Here is a 22,468-nt window from a genome sequence, read left to right on the forward strand (position 1 = left end):
TCCACACAAATATGAACTTTCCCAGATTTTTAGGAAGGGCACTATCGGGGCACACCACTCGGTTGGTTCAGTTACAGCCTCGATGATGTAATTAGTTTCCATCCGATCCAACTCCTTCCGGACCACAGTCAGAGGGGGTATAGGGACTCTGCGTGCAGTGTAAAAGGCTGGGGTGTTTACTCCAGCACAGTTGTCTCTGGCTGTGTTTTCAGTAAGACAAACGAAGGTTGGTTGCTGATGATTTCATCTACTCACTTGTCCCATGGCTAGTGATACCGGTCTGCTGAGAAGGTTATTCACCATGGCTGCTCTGATGACATGGATTCTGAAGGTGTATAGTCTTCATATGTAGCTGGTTTGTGTTATAAATTGCCCTATCCAGTTCAACACGCCCCCTGGACCACTCAGAACTTTCTTTACTTCCTGTGAGTGCTCGGACCTGTACAGGGGAGACAAAACAACAACTGCACAAATGCATGGCGCAACACAGGAGAGCCACAACTACAGGCCAGGACTCAGCAGTCCCCCTCCACCTCAAAGAGAAGGGGCACTCCTTTGAAACCACAAGGTACGCGTTCTAGCCAGGGAGGAAAGATGGTTTGAAAGAGGGGTGAAAGAAGCCGTTCACGTCAAACTAGAACGTCCATCTTTAAACAGAGGAGGGGGCCTCAGATTCTCATCACCACCTAACGAGCCTATTGTTCTGGCCTTATGACCACTTGTTTTTCCCACCACCCCCTGGGTGGATGTATACATGATACCTCCCACCAGAATTTTAGAACTGAAGAAGCTTCTTGGATGAGAGGCAAAACGTCTTCACTTACAAGAGGAGAGTCCAGTTGCCTATACTGATCATTTTTGAGAATTACGATGACCTGGAGGACTGAGAACATTCACAAATACATCCTGGAAGCCTCTCTGCGGTCTGAGGATTTTAATCACAGTTTCATTAATAACACTGCAATCAGCCCCAGTGTCAATTTTAAAGTCAGCTGGTCTGTTATCAATGTCTAATGTCACTGTCCATCTTTTGCCATCATCATGTGTGTCATTGACTGAGCCAAGATAATATTGTTCATGCGGCTCAGCCTCAGTGACTTCACTCATCATTTTACTTTGACACTCTCCTCCCAGTGTAACCCTCCCAGCCCACATCTCTGGCATGTAGACTTCATTGCTGGGCATTTTTCCTTTTAGCTGTGTGGTGTTTTGCCACACTGACCACACTTTCTGTGGTCTCTTTCACTGTCACCATCTGTGTGTTTACCTTTCTGCAGTGTCCAACATTGTGGCTTTGTCCCTTGCTGTGTGACCCCCTGCAATGTGCTCACCTGAGTTTTCAATTCCTCAGATTGCAGCACCTCCTGTCTTGTAATCTGCAGGGTGAGGTTCATTAACTGCGGTGTCTGTGACAAATCATTGTCCAGGATGCCCACTATGATCCGGTCTCCTCACATTTTGTTCCAAAATCACAGTGCTCCGAGAATTCATTCAATTCACAAATGAATGTCTCTGTGTGTTCCCCCTAACACTGCAAGTGTGTTAATGTCAAGTCAAGTCAAGTCAGTTTTATTTCTAGGGTGCCAAACCCCAACCCAAGTTCTGTCCTGACTCTGTCCAAGTAGAGCAGGTCCAGCATCTCCCTCCTTCAATGAACCTCCACCCAACAATTCTCCATCAGCAGCACATCCTGCAACAGCAGCCACCAGAACCTTCCTTTACCAGCAGGAAGGTGGAGCAGATCCAGGATCAGTGGGGATGGAGAGAGAGCAGGAGAGCAGGACAGAGACAGAGACAGAGAATGGAGGAGGACAGAGAGACAGAAGGAAAGAGAGGGACAGAGATAAAGAGAGAGAGAGAAAGGAGGAGAGACTGATGGACAGACAGGGACGTGAGCAGGTGGAGCTACGGGTGGCAGCTGGAGCCTCTTCAGGTCTGGAGCCTCCTCCAGCAGCACCAGGATCTGGGATGAGGGGAGAAGAAGAGGAGTTAGTAACACGTATGAGGATAGGAGGAGGAGCGAGAAGCCCAGTGCATCATGGGAGATCCCAGCAGTCTGAGCCTATAGCAGCAGATCTAAGGGCCAGCCTAAGCAGTCCTGACTATAAGCCTGATCAACAAGGAGGTCTTAAGTCTGCTTTTAAACATAGAGAGGGGGTCTGGGTCCTGGACTGAAACTGGGATACGGTTCCACAGGAGGGGAGCCTGATAGCTGAAGGCTCTGGCTCCCATTCTACTGTTCGAACTCTAGGAACCAGCAGGAACCCTGCATCCTGGGAGTGAAGGGTTCTAGCTAGATCATAGGGGACTAGGAGCTCTGTCAGGTATGAAGGAGCCTGATTCTTGAGGACTTTGTATGTTACAAGGTGAATTTTAAATTATATTCTAAATTTGACAGGGAGCCATGCAGAGAAGCCAGAATGATCATGAATGATGTTGTGCCTCAGGATAAAGTATGAGACAAATTTAGCTGAAACAACATTCTACTGTGACTCGTCTTCCCCCTGTCCATAAGTGAAAGAGCTGAGGATATTCTCTGCTTCCTTCCCGAGGACATACACCAGTGTGCCTAACTGAACTGGTCCTCCGTCAATGCCTTGTGTAGTCACTGCTGCTTGCTACTGTTCTCACTACTATGCTCATTTAGAGAACTCATGTTTACAGTCTTGACCTGGATTTGCTGTTGAGATTCAGGAGTGGGCGAGGCTCTCATACAAAGCTTATGTCCAAGAGAGTTCTATGCAGTTTCAAGACATATTATGAAGTACCGGTAGTTCTACATCTCTGTGCTCCTTTAGTGTTTTGAATATACCTTTTGACTGAGTAGTGTTTCAGTCATCAGTACGATTTTAAACTAGGAGTAGAATGACATTGCCGCGACATTCCTGAAGCCCAGCCAGTGGACCAAGCCTCCCCAGCTAGACATGGCTCTACCACTACCTATACTCAGGCTCCCGCCTGAGCACGTGGAGAACCCAGCTTCCAGCTCTGATGCTGTTGCCTTCACATGTGCCACCACCTGGTAAATGTGGCCTGAGATCCTGCCATCCTAGCATGCTGCAGCCACACTAGTAGCGGGAGGCTCAAGCACGCAGAACATGCTTCAGTGCTGTCACATGCTGCTTCCCTGGAGCTCCAGTCCAGTCTGGGTGAGTCCAGGCTGCTGCTGTCCCTCCCCTCCCCCATAATCCATCATCCTGCATGTTGACACAAACATGACTCGAGGGGCCTCTGAACGCACTAAAAAGGGATTTTAGCATTTCAACTTCGAAATAGCTGAGAAAGTCTGTTTTTATCTCTGGTCCCATCCGCCAGCTGGGCCACAGATCAGCACAACTCTCAGTTTCAACAGCTGGCTCAGGTTTTCCTGCCATAATGAAGGTGTCCACCCAAAGCTATTGGTCAGTAACAACCAGCATGTGGTCCAGTCTACCAGACTGACCTTTTGGAGGAGCCACACCTTGAGCCATCCCTGCCCAACATCTCGAGACCCATTTCAATCCACTATTGTCTCCAAACTTTCAGAAAATGTTGGTGCGAACCAGCTTAATGCAGTGTATTGTGACTTTAATTGGATTTCCACTCTTCTGTATTCGTTTTGACTTGTGAAGCACCAGGTGCTGTATAAATAAACTATTTACCAGCTCCATGAAATACACAATTGAGTATCAGTCTCCCTCTGCTGGCTGCCCAGAGGACTTCATAACTTCTCTCTCTCCCTCCTTTCTGTCTCTCACTTTTCTGTCTGTCTCATCTCCATCTTTGTCTCTGTCCCTATCCTCTGTCCCTCTCCCTCCTTTCTCTCTCTCTGTCCCTGTCCTCTGTCTCTCTCTGTCCCTGTCCCCCGTCTCTCTCTCTCCCTCCATCAGGTCAAAGCAGATGCGCGTCCTCATGGAGCCTGGATCTGCTCCTTCTTCCTGCGTGGTAGAAGAAGGTTCTCATCTCTGCTGTCTCAGATGTATTAGTATTTATTTATGTATTCAGCCTTTATTTACCCAGGAAGTAGCTTGAGCTCCAGGAGCTCTTTTTCTAGCAAAACCTGACAAAAAAAACCAACAACATACAAACATAAATCATGAACAACCACAGTTAGACAAGACGGAGAAAGGACAAAACAAAGAAAGTGCAAGAGCAAGCAAGCAGCCAGCAGCTGGGGGGGGGGGGGGGGGGGTTTGCATTGTTAGTAGCCAGGGATGGGGGACAAAGGACAAAAGGGAAAGAAGAAGCAGAAAGAAGGGTAACATAGTTAGGGGTCAGGCAGAGATTAAAAAACAAAAAACAAAAACAAAAACCAGGAATCAGGCAGGGAAGCATTTGCACAGCCATTTCAGTCATGATGAAGTCTGAGATGAGGGAGAGGTTTTTTTGGAGTCCATTCCAGGTCGAAGGAGTAGAGTAAGCAAATGCCCTCTTCCCCAACTCAGTGCGAGCTTGTGGGACTGAGGTGGTAAGAAAGTCCTGAGGGCACAAACTGTAGGATGAGTGTGAAGTGAAGTGAGGAGTGGTGCAGAGACATGAGGGTAACAGACCAACTAGAGCTCTGTGGGTGAAGGTGTACCAATGGTGGAGTCGTCAAGCTGACAGGGACAGCCACCCTACCTTCTCATACAAAATGCAGTGGTGAGTGAGAGCTCTGCAACCAGTAAGGAACCCAAGCGCACCATGATAACAGGCATCCAACACGTGCAAGGAAGTGGAGCAGGCATTCATTTACAGCACAGCACCATCATCAAGCACTGGTCGGAGCGTGGCAGCCACAGTCCTCTTTCTGGAGTGAACGGAGAAACACGTTCTATTTCTAAAACAGCAACCCAACATCATCGTCATCATGGAGGATTGTTGGGTGGAGGTTCATAGAAGGAGGGAGGTTCTATACCTGCTGTACTAGGAGGGTGGCAGTTGATTTGGTTCTAGACAGACAAAACTGACTGGACTTGGAGTCAAAAGGAAGCTGAAAACTCATTTCTTTACTTTAGCCACTCAGCTGTGCATTTTCCCTCTTACCTTTTAACCTCTCTGTTTCATGTTCATTACTCTTTTTCCTTGTTTTTATGATGATTTGATTTCCTGTCTATGATACTCTGTTTTCATTGTCTTCTCAATATTCTCTTTTAACATGATTTTTTATGTATTTTTGTCTTTGCTGTAAGCACTTTGGGCAACAATCTTTGTATGAAAGGTAAACCATTTACCATTATTATCCATCCATCCATCCATCATCCATCAATTTTCTACCACTTATCCATTAAGGGTTGGGGGAGGGGGTGAAGCATATCCCAGCTGACATTGGGTTAGAGCTGGGGGTCACCCTGGACGGGTCACCAGTCCATCTCAAGGCCATCAGGAGCAGTTAGGGGTTCAGTATCTTGCTCAAGGACCCTTGGACATGGTCACCAGGGGAAGTGGGGATCGAACCAGCTACAGCTGTTCATTCATCTCCAGCAGGCAGAGCGGAAACTTTAGAATATCAAGATTTAAAAAGTCTGGTGAGTTTGTCAAAGCACCAGCACTTCTGGAGGTAATCGCCAGGAACAGAGTTGTCAGAGCTTAAGCCGGCATCAGCCCTGTAAGTCGCACCAGGCAGTCAGAGCTCTGAACACTGATTCCCATCACCAAGTCAAGACAAGCCAAGTCAGGTTTATTTGTGTGTCACCAAACTCCAACCAAAGTTCTGTCCTGACTCTGTCCAAGTAGAGCAGGTCCAGCACCTCCCTCCTTCAATGAACCTCCACCCAACAATTCTCCATCAGCAGCACATCCTGCAACAGCAGCCACCAGAACCTTCCTTTACCAGCAGGAAGGTGGAGCAGATCCAGGATCAGTGGGGACAGAGAGAGAGCAGGAGAGCAGGACATAGACAAAGACAGAGAATGGAGGAAGACAGGGAGACAGAAGGAAAGAGAGGGACAGAGATGAAGAGGGAGAGAAAGGAGGAGAGACTGATGGACAGAGACAAAGACAGAGAATGGAGCAAGACAGAGAGACAGAACGAAAGACAGGGACAGAGATAAAGAGGGAGAGAAAGGAGGAGAGACTGATGGACAGAGAAAAAAGACAGAGAATGGAGGAAGACAGAGAGACAGAAGAAAAGAGAGGGACAGAGATAAAGAGGGAGAGAAAGGAGGGGAGCCTGATAGCTGAAGGCTCTGGCTCCATTCTACTGTTTGAACTCTAGGAACCAGCAGGAACCCTTCATCCTGGGAGTGAAGGGTTCTAGCTGGATCATAGGGGACTAGGAGCTCTGTCAGGTATGAAGGAGCCTGATTGTGTGTGTCTGATGGTGAATATTGGTAACGTGTTTGCGTTTCATCAGTCAGTTTAGTACTGGTGTTTTTGTCATCTATTGACAACAATGACTATACACTTGAAAACAAAGGTTACCTGGTCCCATTGATTCTCACTGCCATGTCAGTCCAATAAATTCAATAGAAATTCTTAAACAAGAAGACGAAGATCCCTCACACTGTCAAAACTCGCAAAATGTGTGCGGGATTCTTTTCTTGTTTTTTGGTTACTTAGTTTTTCTACCTCAGTAGATGACTTACCGGACGCACCTGTCACTGAACTGGATGTGCAAGGCCTTCTGTTTGTTACTACAAATTCTTAACTAAAAACACCAAGTTGTCTTTCTCAACAGCTAAAATCTGAACAAAACTAGCCAAACTAATCATTACACCAACAAAAATTAAACAATATCAACATTCCTGTGAATCTTTGCGCTGACATAATAATCTAAGCTTTGCCCACTGCATGCCACTGAACCTTGAGGAAGTGTCAGGTTCTCACTACTGTGAGAAAAAATGAACATTCTTAAAAAGAAAAGGAAAAATAGAAGTTAGTATTTATATGCGTTAAAAAATGTTTTTCCTTTTAAAAAAAATATTCACAAAGTTTTTGAAGGGTGCAGAATAACAGTCTCTATTAACCTGAAAACACATTATAGAAAAATAATTATTTAATACATTTCATTAGGTCAAAAGTGTTACTTTTTCAAAGTAACCTGCCCAACACTGCAGGTGTACCAGGTGTGTCAAGTTAATCAGGTTAATCAGGTGTGTCACCGACCCGGAGCTCAGGAGCTTCAGATACTGATGAACCAGAGGAATGTCTGAGAAACATTGGGCTTCGTTTCGAGAGCGTCTTAAATACTGTCAGACCAACAAAGCAGCAAGACGAGGGTCGACACTGGTTCAGCAGCTCTACGCTGGTCTGAGCTGGAGGACCAGAGGGGCTGAGCTAAGCTAACGGTTGCTAGCGGACAATAGTAGCAGCTCAAGTTAGCAGCTTTAGCCACTGACAGGTTCATGTTGTTCCTGTTAGTGAGTGACATCATCACCATGGTGACGAGGTCGACCATACAACTTGTCTGTCTTATTCCCGCTATTCCACCTCTGACCACATATAGTTATTTGAGTCAACCTGGTAACCAGGAGACGAGATTAGTGCAGCAGGAGAGAGGGAGACAACTGCTGGCCAGGAGGTGGAGGTGTTAAGAGAGAGATAGAGATTGTTTCTGACTGTTTAGTGTCCTGTCATCACCTGCGTGTGTGTGTGTGTGTGTGTGTGTGTGTGGGGGGGGGGGGGGGGGGGGAGTCCACACACTACATTAAAACATATAAGAAAGGAAGAGAAGGGCACGTCTGGTCACACCGCTCCCACTCTCGGTCTACGATCCAATAACAGACAGAAACAGACGATGAGGTCCTGTTAGGCCCCGACCAGAGGGGCGTTATAGTCATCCTCTCATGAAGTTCTCTGGATTTGGCTTCATAGCAGAACCTGAGGTACACATAGACTCAGAGTCATGGAGTAGAACTGGAACAACACAAGATCAGTGTGAGGGGGAAGAACTTCCAGGATCTGGATCTGGATCAGAATCCGTGGGAGGAAAACGAATGTCCCTGATTGATGAAGACACAAGAGGTAGAAACACCTGAACTGCTTTATTCGTCAGAGGATTTTCACCTTCCTGCAATAGGGAGAGAGGGAGGGAGAGGGGTAGGAAGGGAGGTGGGGAAGAGAGGGAGGAGAGAGAGGTAGGGAGGGAGTGTGCGCGCGCGCGCGCGCCCCGTGCAGCGGACTAGGCGAGCAGCACCTACCGGCGGGGCTCTCGGTGACTCCGGGGGGATCCGCTGCATCTCGTCCTCTTCAACCTTCACCGCAGCACCGACTGTCGCAGTTCGGTCCCTGCGGCGGAGCTGCAGCACCGCCGTCACCATCCCCGCCGACGCCGGATGAGAGGTAGGCGGGACCCGCGCCGCCAGGCCCGCGGAGGCAGCGGCGAAGCGAGCATCCCGACACGGTGTTAGCGAGGCGGAGAGGATTAGCATGGCCCAGGATGGATGGATGGATGGATGGAGAGAGAGAAAGATAGATGGATGATAGATACACAGATAGATAGATACATAGTTGGATGGACGATGGACAGATGGATAGATAGATAGATAGATAGATAGAGAGATAGATAGACAGATGGATGGATGATGGACAGATATTGGATGGTGTGATAGATAAATAGATAGATAGATTGATAGATACATAGATAGATAGATGGATGATAGACAGATGGATGGATGTTGGACAGATATAGGATGGTGTGATAGATAGATTGATAGATAGATAGATAGATAGATAGATAGATGGATGACAGTTGGATAGATACACAGATGGTAGGTAGATAGATAAATAGAGAGATCGATGGATGGATGATGGGCACATTGGATGGTGTGATAGATAAATGGATGATAGACTGATGGATGGATGATGGACAGATGTTGGATGGTGTGATAGATAGATAAATAGATGGATGGATGACAGTTAGATAGATACACAGATGATAGAGAGATAGACTGATGATAGACAGATGGATGGATGGATGATGGACAGATGTTGGATGGTGTGATTGATAGATATATAGATGATAGATAGATAGATAGATGACAGTTGGATAAATACACAGATGGTAGGTAGATAGATTGATGGATGGATGATGGACAGATGTTGGATGGTGTGATAGATAGATAGATAGATAGATGGATGGATGACAGTTGGATAGATACACAGATGGATAGATAGAGAGATAGATGGATGATGGACAGATAGATGGATGGATGATGGACAGATAGATGGATGGATGATGAACAGATGTTGGATGGTGTGATAGATAGATAGATAGATAGATAGATAGATGGATAGATGACAGTTGGAGAGATACACAGATGGAAGGTAGATAGATAGATTGATGGATGGAGTGATAGATTAGAGGCCAGCATGGCTCTGAGGTAGTGTGGCCGAGTGGTAGCAACTGAAGTGTCGCTGGTTGGATCCTCACTTCCCCTTTCAACCAGGTGGAAGTGTCCTTGAGCAAGATACTGAACCCTTAATTGCTTCTGATTGGCAGAGCAGTGTAGCCACTGAGGAAGAAAGGGTTGAATGATGGATGCTGACTCAAATAGATGGATAGATGATAGATAGATAGATAGATAGATAGATAGATAGATAGATAGATAGATAGATGATACATAGATAGATAGATAGATAGATGATAGATAGATGATAGATAGATAGATTAATAGATAGATAGATAGATGGATAGATGATAGATGGATAGATGATAGATAGATGGATAGATGACAGATAGATAGATGGATGGATGATAGATGGATAGATGATTGATAGATAGATGATAGATAGATAGATGGATGGATAGATGATAGATAGATAGATGAGAGATAGATAGATGATTGATAGATAGATGAATAGATGATAGATAGATGGATAGATGATAGATAGATGGATGGATAGATGATAGATAGATGGATGATAGATAGATAGATGGATAGATGATTGATAGATAGATGGATGGATAGATGATAGATAGATAGATTGATAGATGATAGATAGATAGATGGATAGATTGATAGATGATAGATAGATAGATGGATAGATTGATGATAGATAGATAGACTCATATAGATGGATAGATAGATAGATAGATAGATGGATAGACTCAAAAAGATGGATAGATAGATGGATAGACTCAAATAGATGGACAGAAAGATAGATAGATGGATAGATGATAGATAAATAGATAGATCGATGATAGATAGATAGATATACTCATATAGATAGATAGATAGATAGATAGATAGACAAATAGATAGATCGACAGACTCAAATGGATGGATGGATAGATAGATAGACTCAAATAGATGGATAGAAAGATAGATAGACTCAAATAGATGGATAGATAGATAGACTCAAATACATGGATAGATAGAGACAAATATATGGATTGATAGATCGACTCAAATAGATGAATAGATAGATAGATGGCAAGATAGACAGATTTATAGACTCAAATAAATACATAGACTCAAATAGATAGATCGAAAGACTCAAATAGATGGATAGATAGATAGATGGATAGATTCAAATAGATAGATAGATAGATAGATGGATAGATAGATGATATATAGATAGATAGATAGATAGACTCATCGATGGATAGACTCAAAAAGATGGATAGATCGATGGATCGACTCAAATAGATGGATAGAAAGATAGATAGATGGATAGATGATAGATAGATAGATAGATGATAGATAGATAGATAGACTCAAATACATGGATAGATAGAAACACAAATAGATGGATAGATAGATTGACTCAAATACATGGATAGATAGATAGACTTGAATAGATAGATAGATGGATAGACTCAAATAGATGGATAGATAGATAGACAGACTCAAATAGATACATAGATGGATAGACTCAAATAGATGGATAGACAGACTCAAATAGATAGATAGATGGATAAACTAATAGATGGATAGACTCAAATAGATGGATAGATAGATAGATGGATAGACTAGAATACATGGATAGATAGATGGATAGATAGACTCAAATAGATAGACTCAAATAGATGGATAGATAGATAGACTAATAGATAGACAGAAAGATCGAAAGACTCAAATAGATGAATAGATACATAGATGGATAGACTCAAATATATGGATAGATAGACCCAAATAGATAGATGGACAGACTCAAATAAATACATCGACTCAAATAGATGGAAAGACTCAAATAGATAGATGGATGGATAGACTCAAATAGATACATAGATGGATAGACTCAAATAGATGGATAGACAGACTCAAATAGATAGATAGATGGATAAACTAATAGATGGATAGACTCAAATAGATGGATAGATAGATAGATGGATAGACTAGAATACATGGATAGATAGATGGATAGATAGACTCAAATAGATGGATAGATAGATAGACTAATAGATAGATAGATAGATCGAAAGACTCAAATAGATGAATAGATACATAGATGGATAGACTCAAATATATGGATAGATAGACCCAAATAGATAGATGGACAGACTCAAATAAATACATCAACTCAAATAGATGGAAAGACTCAAATAGATAGATGGATGGATAGACTCAAATAGATGGATAGATAGATAGACTTGAATAGATAGATAGATGGATAGATGGATAGACTCGAATAGATGATAGATAGATAGATAGATAGACTCCAATAGATAGATAGATAGATCGATAGACTCCAATAGATAGATAGATAGATCGATAGACTCAAATAGATGGATAGACAGACTCAATTAGATAGATAGATGGATAGACTAATAGATAGACTCAAATAGATGGATAGATAGACTCAAATAGATGGATAGACTCAAATAGATGGATAGATAGATAGATAAACTCTAATAGATAGATAGATAGACTCAAATAGATGGATAGATAGACTCAAATAGATGGATAGATAGATAGATAGACAGACTTGAATAGATAGATAGATAGATCGATAGACTCAAATAGATGAATAGATACATAAATGGATAGACTCAAATAGATGGATAGACTGACACACATAGACTGATAGATAGATAGAAGGATAGACTAATCGATAGATGGACTCAAATAGATGGATAGACTCAAATAGATGGATAGAAAGTAATACTCAAACAGATGGATAGATAGACTCAAATGGATAGATGATAGATAGATAGATAGATAGATAGATAGATAGATAGATAGATAGATAGATAGATAGATAGACTCAAATAGATGAATAGATACATAGATGGATAGACTCAAATAGATGGATAGACACTCAAATAGATACATAGGTGGATGGACTAATAGATAGATAGATATACTCAAATACATGGATAGATAGACTCAAATCGATGGATAGACTGACACAAATAGACAGATAGATAGAAGGATAGACTAATAGATAGATAGACTCAAATACATGGATAGACTCAAATAGATGGATAGACAGATAGACTCAAATAGATGGATAGATAGATAGATGGATAGACTAGAATACATGGATAGATAGATGGATAGATAGACTCAAATAGATAGACTCAAATAGATGGATAGATAGATAGACTAATAGATAGATAGAAAGATCGAAAGACTCAAATAGATGAATAGATACATAGATGGATAGACTCAAATATATGGATAGATAGACCCAAATAGATAGATGGACAGACTCAAATAAATACATCGACTCAAATAGATGGAAAGACTCAAATAGATAGATGGATGGATAGACTCAAATAGATACATAGATGGATAGACTCAAATAGATGGATAGACAGACTCAAATAGATAGATAGATGGATAAACTAATAGATGGATAGACTCAAATAGATGGATAGATAGATAGATGGATAGACTAGAATACATGGATAGATAGATGGATAGATAGACTCAAATAGATGGATAGATAGATAGACTAATAGATAGATAGATAGATAGATCGAAAGACTCAAATAGATGAATAGATACATAGATGGATAGACTCAAATATATGGATAGATAGACCCAAATAGATAGATGGACAGACTCAAATAAATACATCGACTCAAATAGATGGAAAGACTCAAATAGATAGATGGATGGATAGACTCAAATAGATGGATAGATAGATAGATGGATAGACTCGAATAGATGATGGATAGATAGATAGATAGACTCCAATAGATAGATAGATAGATCGATAGACTCAAATAGATGAACAGATACATAGATGGATAGACTCAAATAGATGGATAGACGGACTCAATTAGATAGATAGATGGATAGACTAATAGATAGACTCAAATAGATGGATAGATAGACTCAAATAGATGGATAGATAGACTCAAATAGATGGATAGATAGATCGATAGACTCAAATAGATGAATAGATACATAGATGGATAGACTCAAATAGATGGATAGACTGACACAAATAGACAGATAGATGGATAGACTAATAGATAGATAGATAGACTCAAATAGATGGATAGACTCAAATAGATGGATAGATAGATAGATAAACTCTAATAGATAGATAGATAGACTCAAATAGATGGATAGACTCAAATAGATGGATAGATAGATAGATAGACAGACTTGAATAGATAGATAGATGGATAGACTAATAGATAGACTCAAATAGATGGATAGATAGACTCAAATAGATGGATAGATAGACTCAAATAGATGGATAGATAGATCGATAGACTCAAATAGATGAATAGATACATAAATGGATAGACTCAAATAGATGGATAGACTGACACACATAGACTGATAGATAGATAGAAGGATAGACTAATCGATAGATGGACTCAAATAGATGGATAGACTCAAATAGATGGATAGAAAGAAATACTCAAACAGATGGATAGATAGACTCAAATGGATAGATGATAGATAGATAGATAGATAGATAGACTCAAATAGATGAATAGATACATAGATGGATAGACTCAAATAGATGGATAGACACTCAAATAGATACATAGGTGGATAGACTAATAGATAGATAGATATACTCAAATACATGGATAGATAGACTCAAATCGATGGATAGATACATAGATGGATAGACTCAAATAGATGGATAGACTGACACAAATAGACAGATAGATAGAAGGATAGACTAATAGATAGATAGACTCAAATACATGGATAGACTCAAATAGATGGATAGACAGATAGACTCAAATAGATGGATAGATAGATAGATAAACTCTAATAGATAGATAGATAGACTAAAATAGATAGATAGATACATACATGGATAGACTCAATTACATGGATAGACAGACTCAAATAGATAGATAGATGGATAGATAGATAGATAGACTCAAATAGATGGATAGATAGACTCAAATAGATGGATAGACTCAAATAGATGGATAGATAGATAGATAGATAGACTCTAATAGATAGATAGATAGACTCAAATAGATGGATAGATAGATAGATAGATAGATAGATAGATAGATAGATAGATAGATAGATAGATAGATAGACTTTAATAGATAGATAGATCGATAGACTCAAATAGATGATTAGATACATAGATGTTAGTCTCAAATAGATGGACAGTCTGACTCAAATAGATAGAAGGAAAGACTAATACATAGATGGACTCAAATACATGGATAGACTCAAATAGATGGATGGATAGATAGACTCAAATAGATGGATAGATAGATGGATAGATAGACTCAAATAGATAGATTATAGATAGATAGATAGATAGATAGATAGATAGATAGATAGATAGATAGATAGATGGACTCAAATAGATGGATAGACTCAAATAGATGGATAGATAGATAGATAGATAGATAGATAGATAGATAGATAGATAGATAGATAGATAGATAGATAGATGGATGGATAGATAGACTCAAATAGATGAATAGATACATAGATGGATAGACTCAAATAGATGGATAGACAGACTCAAATAGATAGATAGATGGATAGACTAATAGATAGATAGACAGACTCAAATAGATGGATAGATAGACTCAAATAGATGGATAGATAGATAGATAGATAGATAGATAGATAGATAGATAGATAGATAGATAGATGGATAGATAGATAGATAGACTCTAATAGATAGATAGATAGATGGATAGACTCAAATAGATGAATAGATACAGAGATGGATAGACTCAAATAAATACATACACTCAAATAGATAGAAAGACTCAAATAGATGGATGGATAGATAGATAGATAGATAGACTAATTGATAGATAGATAGACTAATAGATAGATAGATAGATAGATGGATAGACTCAAATAGATGAATAGATACAGAGATGGATAGATGGATGGATAGACTAATAGATAGATAGATAGACTCAAATACATGGATAGACTCAAATAGATGGATAGACAGATAGACTCAAATAGATGGATAGATAGATAGATAAACTCTAATAGATAGACAGATCGATAGACTCAAATAGATGAATAGATACATAAATGGATAGACTCAAATAGATGGATAGACTGACACACATAGACTGATAGATAGATAGAAGGATAGACTAATAGATAGATAGATGGACTCAAATAGATGGATAGACTCAAATAGATGGATAGACTCAAATAGATGGATGGATAGATAGATAGATAGATAGATAGATAGATAGATAGATAGATAGATAGACAGATAGATAGATAGATAGATAGACTCAAATACATGAATAGATACATAGATGGACAGACTCAAATAGATGGATAGACAGACTCAAATAGATAGATAGATGGATAGACTAATAGATAGATAGACGGACTCAAATAGATGGATAGATAGACTCAAATAGATGTATAGATAGATAGATAGACTCTAATAGATAGATAGATGGATAGACTCAAATAGATGAATAGATACAGAGATGGAAAGACTCAAATAAATACATAGACTCAAATAGATAGAAAGACTCAAATAGATGGATGGATAGATAGATAGATAGACTCTAATAGATGGATAGATAGATGATAGACTCAAATAGATGAATAGATACAGAGATGGATAGACTCAAATATATGGATAGATTGACTCAAATAGATAGATGGACGGACTCAAATAAATACATAGACTCAAATAGATAGATAGACTCAAATAGATGGATAGAATGATAGATAGATAGATAGATTGATAGATAGACTAATAGATAGATAGATAGATGGATAGACTCAAATAGATGGATAGATAGATAGATAGATAGACTCCAATAGATAGATAGATAGTTCGATAGACTCAAATAGATGAATAGATACATAGATGGATTGACTCAAATAGATGGATAGACCTACTCAAATCGATAGATAGATGGATAGACTAATAGATAGATAGATAGACTCAAATAGATGGATAGATAGACTCAAATAGATGGATAGATAGACTCAAATAGATGGATAGACTCAAATAGATGGATAGATAAATGGATAGATAGACTCTAATAGATAGATAGATAGATGGAATGACTCAAATAGATTAATAGATACATAGATGGATAGACTCAAATAGATGGATAAACTGACACAAATAGACAGATAGATAGATAAAAGGATAGACTAATAGACTCAAATACATGGATAGACTCAAATAGATAGATAGACAGATAGACTCAAATAGATGGATAGATAGATAGATAGATAGACTCTAATAGATAGATAGATAGACTCAAATAGATAGATAGACTCAAATAGATGGATAGATAGATAGATAGACAGACTAATAGATAGATCGATCGATAGACTCAATTAGATGAATAGATACATAAATGGATAGACTCAAATAGATGGATAGACTGACACAAATAGACAGATAGATAGAAGGATAGACTAATAGTTAGATAGATAGACTCAAATACATGGATAGACTCAAATAGATGGATAGACAGATAGACTCAAATAGATAGATAGATAGACTCAAATGGATAGATGATAGATAGATAGATAGATAGACTCAAAAAGATGAATAGATACATAGATGGATAGACTCAAATAGATGGATTGACAGACTCAAATAGATACATAGGTGGATTGACTAATAGATGGATAGATATACTCAAATACATGGATAGATAGACTCAAATAGATTGATAGATACATAGATGGATAGACTCAATTAGATGGATAGACAGATTCAAATATATAGATAGATGGATAGACTAATAGATATATAGATAGATGGATAGACTAATAGATAGATAGATAGATAGACTCAAATAGATGGATAGATAGATAGATAGACTTTAATAGATTGATAGATAGATCGATAGACTAAAATAGATGAATAGATACATAGATGTTCGACTCAAATAGATGGATAGACTGACTCAAATAGACAGATAGATGGATAGAAGGAAAGACTAATAGATAGATAGACTCAAATACATGGATAGACTCAAATAGATGGATGGACAGATAGACTCAAATAGATGGATAGATAGATGGATACATAGATAGACTCAAATAGATGGATAGACTCAAATAGATTGATGGATAGATAGACTCAAATAGATGAATAGATACATAGATGAATAGACTCAAATAGATGGATAGACAGACTCAAATAGATGGATAGATAGACTCAAATATATGGATAGACTCAAATAGATGGATAGATAGATGGATAGATAGACTCAAATAAATACATAGACTCAAATAGATGGATGGATGGATAGATGGATAGACTCTAATAGATAGATAGATGGATAGACTCAAAAAGATGAATCGATACATAGATGGATAGACTCAAATATATGGATAGATTGACTCAAATAGATAGATGGACGGACTCAAATAAATACATAGACTCAAATAGATAGATAAACTCAAATAGATAGATAGATAGATAGATAGATAGATAGATAGACTAATAGATAGATTGATAGATGGATAGACTCAAATAGATGGATAGATAGATGGATCGATAGATAGATAAAATACATAGATAGATAGATGGATAGACTTGAATAGATAGATAGATAGTCTCAAATAGATGGATAGATAGATAGATAGACAGACTCTAATAGATAGATAGATAGATCGATAGACTCAAATAGATGAATAGATACATAGATGGATAGATAGATAGATAGACAGACTCTAATAGATAGATAGATAGATAGATAGACTCAAATAGATGAATAGATACATAGATGGATAGACTCAAATAGATGGATAGACTGACACAAATAGACAGATAGATAGATAGATAGAAGGATAGACTAATAGATAGATTGACTCAAATACATGGATAGACAGATAGACTCAAATAGATGGATAGATAGATAGATAGATAGATAGATAGATAGACAGATAGATAGATAGATAGATAGACTCTAATAGATAGATAGATAGACTCAAATAGATAGACTCAAATAGATGGATAGATAGATAGATAGACAGACTCTAATATATAGATAGATAGATCGATAGACTCAAATAGATGAATAGATATATAAATGGATAGACTCAAATACATGGATAGACTGACACAAATAGACATATAAAAGGATAGACTAATAGATAGATAGATAGACTCAAATACATGGATAGACTCAAATAGATGGATAGACAGACTCAACTAGATAGATAGATAGACTCAAATAGAAGGATAGACAGATTGACTCAAATAGATGGATGGATAGACTAAAATAGATAGATGGACAGAAAGATGGATAGATAGACTCAAATAGATGAATAGATACATAGGTGGATAGACTAATAGATAGATAGATATACTCAAATACATGGATAGATAGACTCAAATAGATGGATAGATAAATAGATAGATGGCAAGATAGATAGATCGATAGACTCATATAGATGAATAGATACATAGATGGATAGACTCAAATAGATAGATAGATAGATAGAAGGATAGACTCAAATAGATAGATAGAAAAATAGATAGATAGATTGATGGACTCAAATAGATGGATAGATAGATAGATAGACTCTCATAGATGATAGATAGATAGATAGACTTTACTAGATAGATAGATAGATAGATGATAGACTTAAATAGATGAATAGATACATAGATGTTAGACTCAAATAGATGGATAGACTGACTCAAATAGACAGATAGATAAAAGGAAAGACTAATAGATGGATAGACTCAAATACATGGATAGATAGATGGATAGATACATAGACTCAAATAGATAGATGATAGATAGATAGATAGATAGATAGATAGATAGATAGATACATAGACTCAAATAGATGAATAGATGCATAGATGGATAGACTCAAATAGATGGATAGACAGACTCAAATAGATGGATCGACTCAAATAGATGGATCGACTCAAATAGATGGATAGATAGATGGATAGATGGACTCAAATAAATACATAGACTCAAATAGATAGAAAGACTCAAATAGATGGATAGATAGATAGATAGATAGATAGATAGATAGACTCTAATAGATGGATAGACGGACTCAAATAGATGGATAGATAGACTCAAATAGATGTATAGATAGATAGATAGACTCTAATAGATAGATAGATGGATAGACTCAAATAGATGAATAGATACAGAGATGGAAAGACTCAAATAAATACATAGACTCAAATAGATAGAAAGACTCAAATAGATGGATGGATAGATAGATAGATAGACTCTAATAGATGGATAGATAGATGATAGACTCAAATAGATGAATAGATACAGAGATGGATAGACTCAAATATATGGATAGATTGACTCAAATAGATAGATGGACGGACTCAAATAAATACATAGACTCAAATAGATAGATAGACTCAAATAGATGGATAGAATGATAGATAGATAGATAGATTGATAGATAGACTAATAGATAGATAGATAGATGGATAGACTCAAATAGATGGATAGATAGATAGATAGATAGACTCCAATAGATAGATAGATAGTTCGATAGACTCAAATAGATGAATAGATACATAGATGGATTGACCTACTCAAATAGATAGATAGATGGATAGACTAATAGATAGATAGATAGACTCAAATAGATGGATAGATAGACTCAAATAGATGGATAGATAGACTCAAGATAGATAGATAGATAGATAGATAGATAGACTCTAATAGATAGATTGATAGATCGAAAGACTCCAATAGATGAATAGATACATAGATGGATAGACGGACTCAAATACATTGATAGATAGATAGATGGATAGACTAATAGATAGATAGATAGACTCAAATAGATGGATAGATAGACTCAAATAGATGGATAGACTCAAATAGATGGATAGATAGATGGATAGATAGACTCAAATAAATATATACTCAAATAGATGGATAGACTCAAAAAGTCGGATAGATAGATGGATAGACAGACTCAAATACATGGATAGATAGATAAATAGACTCAAATAGATAGATAGATAGATAGACTCAAATAGACGAATAGATACATAGATGGATAGACTCAAATAGATGGATAGACTGACTCAAATAGACAGATAGATAGAAGGATGGACTAATAGATAGATAGACTCAAAAACATGGATAGACTCAAATAGATGGATAGATAGATAGATAGATAGATAGATAGATAGATAGATAGATAGATAGATAGATAGATAGAAAGATAGATACACTCAAATAGATGGATAGACAGATACACTCAAATTGATGGATAGATAGATGGATAGATAGATAGACTGAAATAGATAGATGATAGATAGATAGACTCAAATAGATGGATAGATAGATAGACTCAAATACGTCGATAGATAGATAGACTCAAATAGATGAATAGATAGATAGATGGATAGATTCAAATACATGGATAGATAGATAGATAGATAGATATACTCAAATCTATGGATAGAGAGATGGATAGACTCAAATACATGATAGATAGATAGATCGACTCAAATAGATGGATAGATAGATGGATGGATAGACTCAAATACATGGATAGATAGATAGATGAACTCAAATAGATAGATAGATGGATACATAGATAGATAAACTCAAATAGATGGATAGATAGATAGACTGATAGACTCAAATACATGGATAGATAGATAGATCGACTCAAATAGATGGATAGATGGATAGACTCAAATACGTCGATAGATAGACTCAAATATATGGATAGATAGATAGATGGATAGATTCAAATACATGGATAGATAGACTCAAATAGATGGATAGATTGATAGATGGAGAGACTAATAGATAGATAGATGGACTCAAATAGATGGATAGAAAGACTCAAATAGATGGATAGGCTCAAATAGATGGATAGATAGATGGATAGATAGACTCAAATACATGGATAGATAGATAGATGGATAGACTAAAATAGATAGATAGATAGATAGACTCAAATAGATAGTTAGATAGATAGATGGATAGACTCAAATAGATAGATAGATAGACTCAAATACATGGATAGGCTCAAATAGATGATAGATAGATAGACTCAAATACATGGATAGACAGATAGACTCAAATAGATAGATGGATAGAAAGATAGACTCAAATAGATAGATGATAGATAGATGGATAGACTCAAATAGATGGATAGATAGATAGACTCAAATACGTCGATAGATAGATAGACTCAAATAGATGAATAGACAGATAGATGGATAGATTCAAATACATAGATAGATAGATAGATAGATAGATAGATGGATAGACTCAAATACATGGATAGATAGATAGACTCAAATACATTGATAGATAGATGGACTCAAATAGATGATAGATGGATAGACTCAAATACATGGATAGATAGATACACTCAAATACATGGATAGATAGATGGATAGACTCAAATACATTGATAGATAGATAGATGGATGGACTCAAATACATGGATAGATAGATACTTCGACTCAAATAGATGGACAGATAGATGGATGGATAGACTCAAATACATGGATAGATAGATCAACTCAAATAGATGGACAGATAGATAGATGGATGGATAGATAGATCGACTCAAATGGATGGATAGATAGATAGATGGATAGACTAAAATACGTCGATAGATAGATAGACTCAAATAGATGGATAGATAGATAGATGATAGACTCAAAAACATGGATAGATGGATAGATCGACTCAAATACATTGATAGAAAGATAGATGGATAGACTCAAATACATTGATAGATAGATAGATCTACTCAAATATATGGATAGATAGATAGATCGATAGACTCAAATAGATGTATAGATGGATCGATAGACTCAAATAGATGGATAGATAGATAGATAGACAGACTCTAATAGATAGATAGATAGATGGATAGACTCCAATAGATGAATGGATACATAGATGGATAGACTCAAATAGATGGATAGACTGACTAATAGACAGATAAATAGATAGATGGAGAGACTAATAGATGGATGGACTCAAATAGATGGATAGATAGACTCAAATAGATTGATAGACTCAAATAGATGGATAGATAGATGGATCGATAGATAGATAAAATACATAGATAGATAGATGGATAGACTTGAATAGATAGATAGATAGTCTCAAATAGATGGATAGATAGATAGATAGACAGACTCTAATAGATAGATAGATAGATCGATAGACTCAAATAGATGAATA

General features: G+C 37.5%; 1 protein-coding gene across 3 annotated transcripts in view; it reads left to right on the forward strand.

Moving 5' to 3' along the window:
* The first annotated feature begins 7,666 nt into the window (after nt 1–7,666).
* LOC147258110 (carbohydrate sulfotransferase 1-like) overlaps nt 7,667–22,468 on the forward strand; it is a 73,241-nt gene continuing 58,439 nt past the window's right edge. For 2 of the 3 annotated variants that reach the window (XM_086207981.1, XM_086207979.1), the window contains exon 1: nt 8,080–8,241. The gene's annotated coding sequence lies outside the window, so the exon portion shown is untranslated. Of the gene's footprint in view, nt 7,924–8,079; nt 8,242–22,468 lie in introns of those variants that run through there. The other variant, XM_086207980.1, reaches the window with a different exon arrangement.

The sequence above is a fragment of the Aulostomus chinensis genome, chromosome 7 (genome assembly GCF_037954235.1).
Source record: "Aulostomus chinensis isolate RoL2024-O1b breed Wild chromosome 7, RoL_Achi_v1.0, whole genome shotgun sequence".
Taxonomy (NCBI): domain Eukaryota; kingdom Metazoa; phylum Chordata; class Actinopteri; order Syngnathiformes; family Aulostomidae; genus Aulostomus; species Aulostomus chinensis.